The sequence below is a fragment of the Delphinapterus leucas genome, chromosome 20 (assembly GCF_059928025.1).
Source record: "Delphinapterus leucas isolate spDelLeu-1000000601 "Yukka" chromosome 20, BTC_Dleu_Yukka2, whole genome shotgun sequence".
Lineage (NCBI taxonomy): Eukaryota > Metazoa > Chordata > Mammalia > Artiodactyla > Monodontidae > Delphinapterus > Delphinapterus leucas.
This window is the reverse complement of record NC_143148.1, coordinates 13,403,173-13,417,267: the sequence shown is the minus strand read 5'-3', so window position 1 is coordinate 13,417,267 and position 14,095 is coordinate 13,403,173. Positions and strand designations below refer to the sequence as shown.

The following is a 14,095-nucleotide window of genomic DNA, read 5'->3' as shown; positions in this document are numbered from 1 at the left end:
GTCTGCTTTGCGTTCGGTTGATAGGCCCCTTAAGGCTTCTGTAGTCTGTAGGGTTTCCCCTGGCGGCTCTTTCCTGTGCTTGCTTATTGGGTCATTGATCTGTCAAAAACCCTGGTCCTCTCTCCTCTGGAAGTTTCCACACTCTGGATCTCACTGATGCATCTTTGTGGTGTCATTTCACATGTTTCTCTGTCCTCTGTACTTCCTGTTTATTGGGCCTTAGGCCTAGAGGCGCTACTGGATTCAGGTTCCCTTATTTCATAGGCGGTGCTCTGTGGGAACATCAGGCCAACATTTGTGTCTGAGTGACTATTTTAAAATAAATTTAATTAAGTTTTTTTTTTAAGTGAGTGGATTGAAAAAAAAGTTCTTAAGTCACTCCTAGTAAGGCTGGTACCCAGCTACAGCGGAGCGGAGCGGGAGGAAGCCAAAGGCCTGACTTCCAGAATGGCCGGGGCCTGGGAGCAAAGGGCTGTGTGTGAGCCCCTGGCTTACAGTGAACCATTGTCATAAGTGCACAGCTTTGGGCTCCTGCTTTGCTGGGACCAGAGGCGCCCAGCTGAGAGCCGTCCCTGACCCCCAGCCCCACCCCCATCCTTCAGCCTGGCCTGGCGGTTAAGCTTTAGGGACACCTGCCCCAGTTCTGCCCTTGGCCAGCAGGGCCACCCTGGGAAGCTTTCCCATCCCCCACGGGCTTCCTCCTCTGTAACATGATGCTGGTAGGGGGACCACACCTCCCTTGGAGGGCTGTGGTCAAGAGGCCTGGGCGCCGGGAGCCGCTGTTCTTCTGCATTTAGTGTAGACTCTCTTTGACCTCAGCCGGGCCACTCTCCCCTTCCACCCTTCCTCCCTTCCTGCCACGCCAGCCTCCTTGGCCAGCCTCCTCCGGCATTCTGGAATGTGCCAGGCAGGCTTCAGTCCTCGGGCCTTTGCAGTTGTGGTTCCTTCCACCCTGAAAACTCTTCCCTGGATCCGCACGTGGCTCCCTCACTCCCCTGCTCTTGCCCAAATGCCGCCCTCTCAGAGACACCCCTCCCCCCACTGTCCCCTCTCCCACTTGTTACGGACTTTTTCGTTTACTTGTGTGTTGTCTTAACTCCGTCTCACTCACTAGGATGTCATCTCTGGGAAGGAGGGACTATCTTACTCACTGCTGTATCCCCAGGGCTTAAAACAATGCCTGGCACATACTGAGTGCATAATAAAGAATTGTTGAGTGCGGGACCGAATAAGAGCCTGAACGGGACGAATAAGAGCCTGAACGTGGTTAAGTGAGTGGACTCTGGCCTGGGTCACACCTGCCATGGAATCCTGGCTCTAATACATGCTGTGTGACCTTGGGCCAGCACCTCACCTCTCTGAGCCCCACTTCCCTCGTCTGCAGCATGGAGGCATTCACAGCACCCTGCTCACTGCCTTGTCTTGCCCTAGTGTGGTGCGCGCACGTAAGGCTCTGTAGCTGGCCTCGCTGGTATCCTCTGTCTCCAGCGCAGGGCACAGGTGAGGCAGCTAGGGCTGTCCCCACCCTGGGGACCCTACCAAATCTTAACTAACTCCTTCCACTCTGGGTGACCGGCTGTGGCACCCCAGGGTAGGGACGCCGTGGATAGATACTTCCCCGTGGCCAGAAAGGTTCCACGAGGAGTGTGATCCACGCAGGACACCAGAGTGCTGGGCATGTGCAGAGACCTGGGTGTTGGGGCTGAGGCTGAGTCTGGCTGCTTCCAGGCCTTTGTCTCCTTTGCAGGAAACAGCCCAAGAGCTGCAAGGGGCCAAGGGGGGCTACTGCTCTGATCGCGGCAGCAGTTACAGCCTTGGGAGTGTGTGAGTGTGAGAGAGAGAGAGAGATGGACAGAGAGCGAAAGAGACTGTCTGCGGACACCTGCAAGTGTGGAGGAAGCTTCCAGCTGTCAGAATTGCTACCCCTGGTGTTTCCTGCACCAGAGTGTAAAATATGACACGCGTACAGAAAACTGCGTGAGACCTCTCTGTTCAGTCTAGTGAATGATCATAAAGCACATGCCCTTCTAACGACCACCAGATCAAGAAGACAGGCGTTGCCAGCACCCTAGAAGCCCCCTCCTTTGTGTGCTCTTTCCAGGTTTATCAAATAAATTCAGCCCTCTTTTCTTCCTTTTAATTGTTGCCTGTTCGTTTGTGAATCATGAAAGATTACAGTTGCCCTCAAGAGATCAGAGAATCAGCTGATGGACTCCCTTGGGCCTGTTGCCCAACTAAGAGAGAAAAAACGCTTGCCATGGTTAAAGTCCCCTGGGTCCCCTCCCGCAGGTACTCACTGTGCTTCCTTGTTGCTTCCATAAATAGTATCCCATATTGTTCTGCAGGTTTTAACACTGTATGTAAATGGTTCCAGACCGCCAGCACTCAGCTGCAGCTTGCTCTCAATAGGGTGGGTAAGTGAAGTCGCATGCTCCCCAGCATGGGTCAGATGGAAGCCTCTCCCCATAGCCAGATGAAAGCATCCCTGCCCCGGTGGAGCCGCAGGAGGGCGCTCTGGGGCTCCTCTCGGCTTGCCACCCCCTGCTCCAGCTGGGTGTGACACCTCTGCCTCAAATGAAGGTGGGTAGTCCCTGTCCGGAGAGGGCACTGCCAGCTTCCCAGGTTGACAATTGGGATTCAGCTGTAGGCCCATGACCTGTAAGGGGCCTTCCCTGACACCTGTAAGGTGTGAAGGGGGTTCTGGTACCATCCCAGATCTGTCACTTCCACGGAGGGGCCTTCCCTGGAGAAGGGTGAGACACCACCCCCCCCCCCGCCACGTGGGAATGGATTGCGGGCTGGGTGCAGGGAGGGTCTCTTCTCTTTCCCTGCCTCCTCTGCCCCTCTGCTTCCCCTGTTAGCCAGTCTCATCCAGCCTTTCATGGAGAAGCCCTGTGGGGTGGAGATGACTATCAAAGGCTCTGGATCTGAAGGCCTGGGTTTGCTACCCAGCTCCGCCACCTACTAGCTGGGTGACCTTGGGCTCGTGGCTCCCCTCCAGCCCCCCTCGGCCTCAATTTCCCCATTTGTAAAATGAGATTGTTATAAAGGTTATTTTATCCATGTAAAGCACTCAAAAGAGAGCTAGCACATAGAAACCTCTTAACAAGTGTTAGCTGAGAGTATTATTGTCATTATTGTCCCTCACTCTTTCACTGTGTGCCTCCTCTGAGTCCAGCCCTGTGCTGGCTGATGCCTGGGACAGGATGGTGACCTGTCTGCCCGAGGCCCTGCTCTCACGTCCAGTGATGGGAGACAGACACAGCACTAAGCAGTGACAGCCCAGAGTGACCCTGAGGAAAGCACAGGCCCGAGGGTCATGGCTTTGGTGGAGGAGGCCCCGAGAACTTGAAGCAAGCCCTGGCTCCACCCTAGGAAATCAGGGAAGGCTTCCTGGAGGAGGAGACATCTGTGCTGAGGGCTGTAAAAGGAGCAGGAGTTAGTGTATGGAAAGCTGTGCGTTCCAAGGAGAATGAATAGCATCTTCTAAGGTGGGAAAGGGTCTGGCATTTTCAGTAAATTATTAATATTTTTTTAATTATTAATATTTTTAATTAAGCTTTTTATTGTGAGATCATTGTAGATTAACTTGGACGTGTAAGAAATAACACAGAGAGAGCCCCTGTACCCTTTACCCAGTTCCCCCAATAATAACATCTTGCAAAATTATGGTTAGTACAAGACCACGACCAGGATATTGACACAGATACAGTCAAGATATAGAACATTCCATCACAAGGATCCCCCCTGATGCCTTTTTATAGCCACATCCCCTCCCTGGCCTGTCCCTAACTCCTGGCAACCACTCATCTATCTGTTCCCCATTTTTATTATTCTGTCATTTCAACGTTATGTAAATGGGATCACACTGTACGTCACCTTTTGGTGTTGGCTTTTTTTCACTCAGCATAGCTCTCTGGAGATTCATCCAGGTTGTTGCCTGTGTCAATAGTTCATTCCTTTTTCTTGCTCAGCAGTGGATGTGCCATAGTTTATTGAACCATTCACCCATTGAGGGACATCTGGGTTGTTTCCAGTTTGGGGCTATTAGAAATAAAGCTGCTATAAACAGCCTCATACAGGTTTTTGTGTGAATGTAAATTTTCGGTTTTCTGGGACAAATACCCATAAGTGCAACTGCTGGAAAGTAAGGTAGATGCATGTTTAAAGAAACTGCCAGACTGTTTTCCAGAATGGCTGTTCCATGCTGTATTCCCACCAGCAGCGTATGAGTGATCAGCTTTTCTGTGTCCTCGCCAGCATTTGCTGTTATCACTATTTTTTATTTTGGCTGTTCTAATAGGCATGTAATGATAACTCAGTGTGGCTTTCATTTGCATTTCTCTAACGGCTAATGATGTTGAACATCCTTTCATGAGCTTATCTGCCATCTGTGTATCCCCTTTGGTGAAATGTCTCATGTCTCCTGCCCATTTTCTAATTGGATTGTTTGGGGTTTTTTTACTGTTGAGTATTGAGAGTTCTTTATCACTTCTAGATATTAATCACTTGTCAGATATGTGGCTTGCAAATATTTTCTCCCAATCTGTGGCTTTTTATCCTCTTCACATGGACTTTTGCAGAGCAGAAGTTTTTAATTTTGATGAGGTCTGCTTTAATTTTACAGGTCATGCTTTTGGTATCAAGTCTGAGAACTCTGTGCTTAGCCCTAGATCCTGACGATTTGTTTGTTTTCTAAAAGTTTTATAGTTTCACATTTTATATTTAAGCCTGTGATCCATTATGAATGCAGGTTTGTGCAAGTGTGAGGTTTAGATGAAGGTTCATTTTTTAGCATAGGGATGTCTGATTGTTCCTGTACCATTTGTTGAAAATGCTGTCTTTCCTCCGTTGAATTGCTTATGCTTCTTTGTCAAAAATAAGTTACCACAGTGAGATACCACTTCACACCTACCAGGATGGCTATTATCAAAAGAAGAAAGGAAAATAACATGTATTGGTGAGGATGCAGAGAAATTGGAGCCCTTATGGATTGCTGGTGGGGATGTAAAATGGTGCGGCTGCCGTGGGAAACAGTTTGGTGGTTTCTCAAAAGGTTAAATATAGAACTACCATATGACCCAGCAATTCGACTGCTAGGTACACATCCAAAAGAATTGAAAGCAGAGACTTGAACAGATATTTGTATACTTTAATGTTCATAGGTGCATTATTAACAATACCTAAAAAGTGGAAACGATCCAAGTGTCTATCAACAGATGAATGAATAAACAAAATTTGGTGCATACACACAAGGGAATATTATTCAGCCATAAAAAGGAATGAAGTTTTAATTTATGCTACAAGGTGGGTGGACCTTGGAAACATGCTTAGTGCAATAAGCCAGACATAGGAGAAATATTGTGAGATTCCACTTACGTATTGCACCTAGCGTAGGCAGATTCATAGAGAAGGAAAGTAGAATAGAGGTTACCTGAGGCTGGGGGGAAGGAGGGAGTGGGGAGCTATTGTTTAATGGGTACAGGATCTTTTTTGGGGATAATGAAGAAATTTGAGGCATAGGCCTTGAAGGTGTTCCACAACATTGTGAATGTATCTAATGCCACTGAAGTGTACACTTTACAAATGGTTAAAAGGTAAATATTATGTATATTTTACCACAGTGAAAAAAATCAATGTTTTAAAAACCAGTTGGGGGCTTCCCTGGTGGCGCAGTGGTTGAGGGTCCACCTGCCGATGCAGGGGACACGGGTTCGTGCCCCGGTCCGGGAAGATCCCACATGCCGCGGAGCGGCTGGGCCCGTGGGCCATGGCCGCTGGGCCTGCGCGTCCGGAGCCTGTGCTCCACAACGGGAGAGGCCACAGCGGTGAGAGGCCCGCGTACCGCAAAAAAAAAACCAGTTGGGTGTATTTGTAAGGGTCTGTCTCTGGGTTCTCTATTCCGTTCACCGGGCTCTGTGTTTATCCCCACTGTCTTGATTACTGTGTTTATCCCCACTGTCTTGATTACTGTGTCTGTACAGCTGGTCTTAAGGGGAAACTACTGGGGAAAGTGAGTCTTCCCATTTTGTTCACCTTTTCCACAATTGAGTTCTTCTAGGGCCTGGGCCTGGCATTTTTGGAGCCCCTCTCGCACTCCCTTTTGTAGAAGATGGCACCAGGACTTACCTACTTTCAAAGTCACCCTTGACACCTGCCTTGCCCTCAGCCCCCCGTATCTGACTCAAGCGTTGCTTTTTTGGGGGCAGACATAGCTCTGGTCTGTGCCCCTCTCTCCGTGTCCAGCCATACTGGCTGCTTTCATCAGTCTCCTGGAACACTGCTTCCGTCTCATCACTTGTCCGCACACCCTCTCAGGCCCCCTTGATCCCATCCTCCACAGACAAGGCAGCCAGAGTTACATCTCCCAAATACCAGCCCGTCCTCAGCGCCTGCCTCTGCTCCCCCGCCTCCCTGGTGGCCTGGCTCCTGCCCCGCTCCAGCCTGGCTCCCCCACACTCTCAGCCCTCCAGCCACCCGTCTCCGCTGGAATTTCACACTTCGTCAGGCGATGCTGGACTGCAGGCCCCAGCGGGCAGGGGCCATGCTGCACCGTCACACCAGCTGGGACTGGACTTGGTGCATGCACATTGGATTTCTACTGACAAACCCCATGAATGTGGGAAGGAGCCCATGGTTGGGGGTGGTGGTGGGGAGATGAGGCTGGAGACGTGGGGATAGCTGGGGTGGGTTTACAGAGGTCTCCCTGACCCTTGCAGAAAAACAGGCAAAAGCTTTTTTTTTTTTTTCGGCCATACCACATGGCATGTGCGATCTCCCCAACCAGGGATCAGACCCGCGCGCGCCCCCTGCACTGGAAGCACAGACCCAGAAAGTTCCAAAATAAAACTTTTTTTTTTTTTGGCCACGCCGCGCAGCATGCAGGAGGCAAAGGCTTTGAAGAGACACTTAGCAGAAAAGGAATTGTGGTGCTTTTATAAATATGAAAGGATGCACAATTACTAAGTACAAAAACGCAAATGAAAACTAGGCCGAGAGGGGCCAGACTTCACCTGTCTGACTGAGGAAGATGGGCGAGTTTGAGAGCACCCTGGGCATGAGGCCGAGGGAGGGGCTGAGAATGGGCAACTTGGCAGTGCTGAGCTTTGCCCGGCAATCCCACTTGTAGGCATTTGGCCCACAGACATGCTGGCACACCTGTGAAATGACATCTGCACATGGTTATCATTGCTGCACCGTTTGTAAGAGCAAATGCCTGGAAACCACTGACCTGGCCCCATGGGGACTGGCTCAAGACATCGTGGCCCTTCCACACAGCTGCTAAAGCAACAAGGCTGTGCTTTGCAGAGATGGAAGCATGGAAAGATCACTAGACATATATATATTTTTTATTTAAAATCCTAATTTTAAATTATTAGCCTACCTAAGGCATAAATGTATAGTATGACCAGTTACTTTAAAGGGAAAACCCACGTAACCCCCACCTCCATTTGAAGACACAGATGGTTCCAGCCCCCCAGAAGCCTGTCCCAAGCCCTCTTGCCCCCCGGAGGCAACTTCTCCCCTGATTTTTGAGGCAGTCGCTGCCTTGCTTTTCTCTTTGGTTTTGCTCTCCTCTGTATGCTTCCCTAAAGAGCATATTTCATTTTGTCTGGTTTTAAACTATTTCTGAACAAAGTCCTAGGATGTATCGGTTTTTGCTTTGCTTCTTCTGTTTAATATTGTTTTTGATGTCCATCCAATGTAGCTGTGGGTCATTCATTCTCACTGTTGTGTACTATTCCACGGAGCTAGTAGATCACAGTTCATCATCCATCTCCTGTAGACGAGCATTTGTGTTGTTTCCAGTACCTCGCCGATTCAGACTGTGCTGTGTGAACCTTCTCATGTGTGTCCCTGGGTGTAGACGTGGAAGAGCACTTGCCAGGTCCCCAGTGTGTCTTCACCTCGACTGGATCCTGCCAAATTCCTCCTGGTGCCAACGGCGCAGAGGGGCCGAGGAATGCTGTTGGCAAAAGCATCGTACATGTGGTGCGCTGCCATTTCTGGCTGTTTTAAAAGTGCGTAAGCATCTCTGTATGCGCGCGTGTGCACACACACATGTGCATAGGCTCTCTCAGAAAGAAAACAAAGAAACTCCAGTAGAGGTGGCTCCAGGGCTGAGCTGGGGTGGGGCAGGGCAGGAGGGCATCGTTCTGTCCCTGTTTTCCCTTTGGTGCCATTGGCTTTTGAACTATGTTCCATATTATAAAGGGACAGAGACTGAGACGGAGAGAAGGAAAGAAAAGGGAGGGGATAGATGAAGCCTAAATGTGGCAGAATGTTAATAGTTGAGAATCCGAATGATGGATTTTATGGGGGTTCATTGGTTTAGTCTCTAGCTTGGGGTGTGTTTATAAAGTTTGGTAATGAAGATCTGTTCCGGTGTGAGAGGCTCTTGAACCGACCTCTCCTTGCCCCTGAGGCCTGTCCCAGGAGGATCCCTTGTTTCCAGTGAGACTTCCTCCTGGAGGAGGGGTGCTCCCTCCTTCCTCCCCCCTCCCCGGTCCCTTCCCTTGGGACCTAGTTTCCTTGGCTGGTCAGAACTGCCCAGCCCTGACCGCCTCCCTCACCAGAGCCCAAACCAGCCGGTCCGGTTTGGGGAGCCCGCCCCATTTGGCTCTTCTCTGGGTAGCTGCCTGACAGGTGCTCCACCCTGAAGGGGGAGGGGGTGGCCTGGGATCTGGGGCATGGGGGGGGAGCGGGAGGGGCCAGACCTGCCCTGCCGTGGCCCCAGGCCTGGCTGGGAGCCCGTGGCTTAGTGAGCAGGTGGTAGACAGAAGGGGGTAGATGGGATTTCCAGGCCCTTGGAGCCAGTCAGTCCTCCTGGTCCCCGTGGTAAAGTCCTGGAGGAGTCGGTCTGGGGCAGAAGCCGTGGTAGGGTGCCGGAGCAGGGGAGTGGGAAGGACCCAGGCACCTCTGTCCACCTGCCGCCCGGGCTACCTGCTCACTCACTGTTCTCCCTGGGCTCCCCGTCAGCCGAGTACCCGCCCAGGGCCCAGGACCCTGCTTGAATCTGATCATTGCTGCTGCTCACATGACCACCCACCCCCCACCCAAGTCAGAGAGCAGTCCTACTCTTCTGTCCACCCCCAGGGCAGGGAGTTTTGTCGGGTTTGTTCACTGCTGAATTGCCAGGGCCTCCGACAGGCTTGCCTGGTATGTGCCAGGAGTGGGGCAAATGTGTGAACCAATGGGGGACACAGGTCAGGGACGGTGACAGCCTGAGGGTCAGCGCAGGGATGGAGCCCGGCGTGTCAGGGAAGGCTTCCTGCAGAAGGGGCCGCAGTAAAGGGATGAACTGGGCAGCCCCGGCCCCTGCCCCCCACAGGGGAGACAGAAAGAAACAGATTTCGTGCCAGGAGCTGTGCCCCGGGCCAAGGAAGGCTTCTCAGAGAAAGTGAGATCTGAAGTGGGGAGAAGGTGTGAGGCAGAGGTGGGGTGGGCCTGCACTACCCCTTCTAGATTCCCTTTCTCTGAGCGTCCTTTTCTCCTGTTCTGCGATAGGGATTCTGGGCCCCCTAGCCTCCTGCTCAGAGTGGCTGGTCTAGGACACAGGCGCTGGGACAGACGGCCCACTTGGGCACGTCACTCAGCCTCTCCAGGCTTCAGGTTCATCTGTTGTAAAATGGGCCTGATAAAGTACCTGCCCATTTAGGGCAGTGGTGAGCTAAAATGACTTAATGTGTGTCGATGCTGAGAGCAGGACCTGGCCCAGAGGAAGTTCTCTGGAAAGTTGGGCCACTTATTTTCAGAAAGGTTACTTACATCCTGGCAAGACAGCCAGCATAGCGACACAGGAGCCCCAGCCGTCCCCACCTTTCCCTCTCCACATTCCCGCCATCCAGCCCCACTCTCACGCCTAGGTATTTCCGTGGCATGGGGGTGGCGGCTGTTTACCGTGATCTCCCCTGGTGAGGCCGCAAGTCTCGGGTTCATCCCGATGGGTGAGTGGGGCAGAGCAGCAGGGGCCCCCTTCGTTGCACCCTCTGGGGCTCTTGCTGGCATCGCAGCCTGGGTGTGCAGGGAGAGGGGGACACAGCAAGCCCCGGATCTCCAGCCACCCTCCCGTCAAAGAGGCCACTCATCCCCCGTCTCTGTGTCCTGCACCACAGCCCCAGCCAGTGTTTCACACCTGGCTGCCCCGCCAGCCACTCTCGGGCACTCAGCCCCAAGCTGAGCCACTGTTTCCCTGGCCCCTGGCACCTGGCCTGGCATAGGGAGTGAGATGGGGGTGTGCGTGTGTGGTGGGAGACTGACCCTGCCGAAGCAGGGGCTGTGGTTGGGTCCCCTGTTCCTGTGTCCCTGCCCAGGCCCTCCCTCCGCTGGGACAGTTGTGGGCCCCATGGCTCAGGCTTTCCAGGCTCAGCCCCGCCTCCCTCCGGCCCTCCCTTCACCCTCCACCCTTCCCCTCCCCCTCCCATGGGCTGGAGCCACAGCCAAGCTCAACTCCTGCCAGGGCAGGGCCGCGTCACCAGCCGCTGCCAGGGAGGCCAGGGCGCAGAGCCCAGCCAGCTCACCTCCGTGGGCAGGGGAACCCCTTGATCCCAGCTCCCTGATCTTTCAGCTGGAAGCCTCTGTCTGCCGGCCTGCCCCACTGCGGGTGGCCCAGGACAGAGGGAAGAGGATGGTGGAGGTGAGCTGGCCCAGGCCTTGGAGAGGAGTGGAGGAGGGGGAGGGCTGCCTGGGTGTGCGGGAGGGCAGTCCGGCCACACGGCCACCTGAGCCAGCGTAAGCACGTGCGCCAGGGGCCACACCTGTCTTGGGGCCAGGGGCGGGGTGGCCATGTGTGTGCCCGTGTGGGCGGTGGCAGGTGTCTATCTGCTGGGGCTTAGCCCACACCTTGGCGCGGGTCCCCCTGAGCATCTCTGTGGGAGCGCATTCCTGGGGTCTGGTCTGCATGGAGGTGTTTCCAAGGGGTTGTGCCTCCCTGGGCCACTGGTGACCCTGGAGCTGGCTGTGGGCATGCCTGGGTCTGTGTGCGGATCTCATGGTTCAACTCTGTCTCAGGAGCGCTCCTAGGTGTGTGGAGGGTCTTGGGGTCTGCCTTCCTAGTGAGTCCAGCCATAACGGAGCATTTGTGGGATTATGTGTGTGTAAGCACGTGGCTGTGTTTTTAGGTGGTGGCTAAAGTCCGTATCGTTATGTTATTTGGCTCCCCCAGGATCCTTGTATGTGTCTCTGGGTCTCTCCAGAGTCCCTCCATCTCAGGGGTGAACGGGTCTTTACGTTGTTTGTGGCGGGGCTCCCAGGTCCTTGACTTCTTGGGGTCCCAGCCGTGGGTCCCCAGTGTTGCGGCCCTTTCGTTCTGAGAACTTCCTCTGAGCCAGGCCCCTCTTAAGACTGCTTTCCCCACCTTCTCCCATTGACACCTCACAGCTGCCTCCGGCCCACTTGCTGAGGCTCGGGGTGGGATGTTCCCTCCTGCGCCCAGGCCCCTGTACAGCCACCAGCAGGGTACCTGGGTAGTGTGGGGCAAGCGGCTGCTCCGTCTCGGGCTGCTTGGGGACTTTTCCGTGCAACCAGTGTGTGTGTTCTCATGTTTCTGTGGTTGTGTGGCTGGACGTCTGTGTTGCATGTCTGTGTCAGTCTCTGAGGATAGCTGTGCACTGTGGAGCGACTTCATTTGCTTCTGTGTCTTGGGTGCATGCGTGTGTGTGTGTGTGTGTGTGTATGTGTATGGCGGGGAAGGACTTAGGTTGGAGGGGCCTGGGAGGCCACTGGAGCCTCTTTTCTACCTGTTGCCCCCTCCCTCCTTCCTGCCCCACCTCAGGGGAGGAATGAATGAAGTCGAATCTGATTTCCCCAGTCCCTGGGGGCTCGCCCACACTCTCAGGTTTGTTGTGGCATCCATCCCCACCCTGGGCACCTCTGGGGGGTGAGGGACACCAGCAGTGCCCTTTGTGTCTGTGCTCTATTGAGCCTGGCCAGGCGGGGAGGGGGCCCCCGAGCCTGGGGCTGCCACAGGAGCCGCCTGGCCTCCCTGGGGGCTTAGAGCACCTCGGGGTAAAGGAAGCACCATCTCTGCATTCAGCCACATTCTCTGAGCTGTGCCTCGCCCTGTGCTGGGCAGGGCCGGGGACACAGGGTGGCTGAGAGGGCCCCAGGCCCTGTCCTTTGGGAGGGCAGGGGTCATCAGAGCATAATGGGGGCCCATTATGCTCCCCCATCCCAGCCCTGGAGAAGGACAGTCTTAAACAGAGATAGCCAGACTGGCGCATTTGCTCTGGGAAACCATGCTCAGCATCCTCTGTGCTTTATTTGTTCCTTCCTTTATTCGTTCAGCAGCAACAACAGCAGCAGTGCCAGTAATGATAACAGCAGCTAGGCTGTAGCAGTGAGGGCCCACTCGGCGGCAGGCGCTGTTCTGAGCGCTTTGCATGGGTCATCTGGTTTGCTCGTCCAAACACTCCCAGGAGATAGGGACCATCGTTACCCCCAGTTTGCAGGTGAGGACACAGAGGCCCAGAGTCACTTGCTCGCGGGCACACAGCTTGGCAGTGGTGGAGCGGGCACGAGCCTGGGCCGTCCGCTCTTACTCATCGGCTGCCTTCCGAGTCCTTGTCCGGCACTCAGTGCAGAGGCCTGCTGAGGGGAGGATGGCGCTTACGTGGCCAGAACACGGAGAGCAGGCTGCTCGTCACTTCCCACATGGCCGACTCCAGGCCCTGCTCCCCAAGGCTCGGGTGGCCCTCGATCTGTGTCTTTTTATGGGCTTTCACCCATCGTGGGGAGCGCAGATCTCTGGCGGCACACCCCCTGTATGATGTTCTTCTTGCTTCTGGCCAAAATGTACCACCACTTCCTCCAGTTCCCAGCCTAGGCCGTGTGGTGGGGAGGGCCTGGGGAAGCGGGCTCACAGCCGGGCGCTCCTTGTGTTTGGAACACACACCAGGTTATTCACTAAGTAGCTAGATTCAGTCTCTAAAGAGGCTCAGTTCCTTCACAGGCATCAAGGTCACATTTCCAGGCAGCGTGGACAGGCCTTGGGGACTCCTGGCTGCCTTCTGCCCCACCACCCTTCCCTGCGCCTCCTCAGGGCCCAGCCTCATCACTTTGGCAATGGCATCACTCATTCGTTGCACAGATATTTACCAGGTACCTGCTGTGTGCCAGGCCCTGCTCTAGCTGCCAGGGGTACGACAAGAATGAGACAGACAAAGGCCCCTGTTCCTGGGGAGCCCATACTCTGCTGGGGGGTGGGGAAGGAGGGGGGGACCAACAGTCAACAGGTATATAATGCCAGATGATAATAAATGCCACGGAGAAGTATAAAGCAGGGGTGCAAATTTTGTCAGGGGGTCAGGGAAGGCCTCCCAGAGGAGGTTTTCTTTGCACTGAGACCTGAAGATCAAGAAAGGGGAGCCATGCAGCTCTGGGCAGAGGGAACAGTGGGTGCAAAGGCCCTGAGGCTGGAACAAGCTTGATGTGTCCAAGACTGAAAAGGAGGAGACCAGCGTGGCTGGGGTGAAGTGCAGGGAGGAGATGGGGTCCCTTGGTGGCAGGGCCCAACTGGGCAGGGCCTTGCTAAGTCACAGTGGGGAGTTTTATCCAGGTGGGAAGCCCTGCAGAGTTTTGTTTAACATTTCTTCAGATTCCCTGATAACCACAGCAGCCTTTCTTTGGTCATCGGAAGTAGAGTTGTCTCTGTTCATGTTCCTGTCCCGTAAACCTCTGAGGTCCTTTGTCTGGAGTAGAAGCTTTGGCTGGAGCCAGGGCTGCTGGGAAGCAGGAGGCTTAAGGGGGCAGTGACAGGCCTTCTCCATGGGTCAGAGTCGACGCTTTTGTGCCCTGGCGCTGGGCAGCCCTGGGCAGTGACTTCCGCTCTCTGGGCCTCAGTTTCCTAGTTTGGGAAACAGGAGGGAAGAGGACTCTCCACCCACACACCCAAGAACCACCGGGAGGGTTCACTGTGGCCTGGTCTGCATGCCTGGTGCAGGCATAGGCCAGAGTCAGTGCTGAAACACGTGTGTCCCCTCCATCCACCCAGCAGCCACTGAGGGGAGACCTGGGATCCAGCCTGTAACCAACCAGAGCATTGTTCCTGCCTGCGCCGAGCCACCGACTTAGCAGGGAGACAGCAGACACAATCATA

The 14,095-nt window shown here is 54.2% G+C and overlaps 1 protein-coding gene across 5 annotated transcripts in view; it reads left to right on the top strand.

Annotated features, from left to right (window-relative positions):
* PAK4 (p21 (RAC1) activated kinase 4) overlaps nt 1-14,095 on the top strand; it is a 46,050-nt gene that overhangs the window by 14,853 nt on the left and 17,102 nt on the right. For 2 of the 5 annotated variants that reach the window (XM_089902857.1, XM_089902856.1), the window contains exon 1: nt 9,413-10,636. The exons of the other annotated variants lie outside the window; for them this stretch is intronic. The gene's annotated coding sequence lies outside the window, so the exon portion shown is untranslated. Of the gene's footprint in view, nt 1-9,412; nt 10,637-14,095 lie in introns of those variants that run through there. 5 annotated transcript variants of the gene reach the window in all.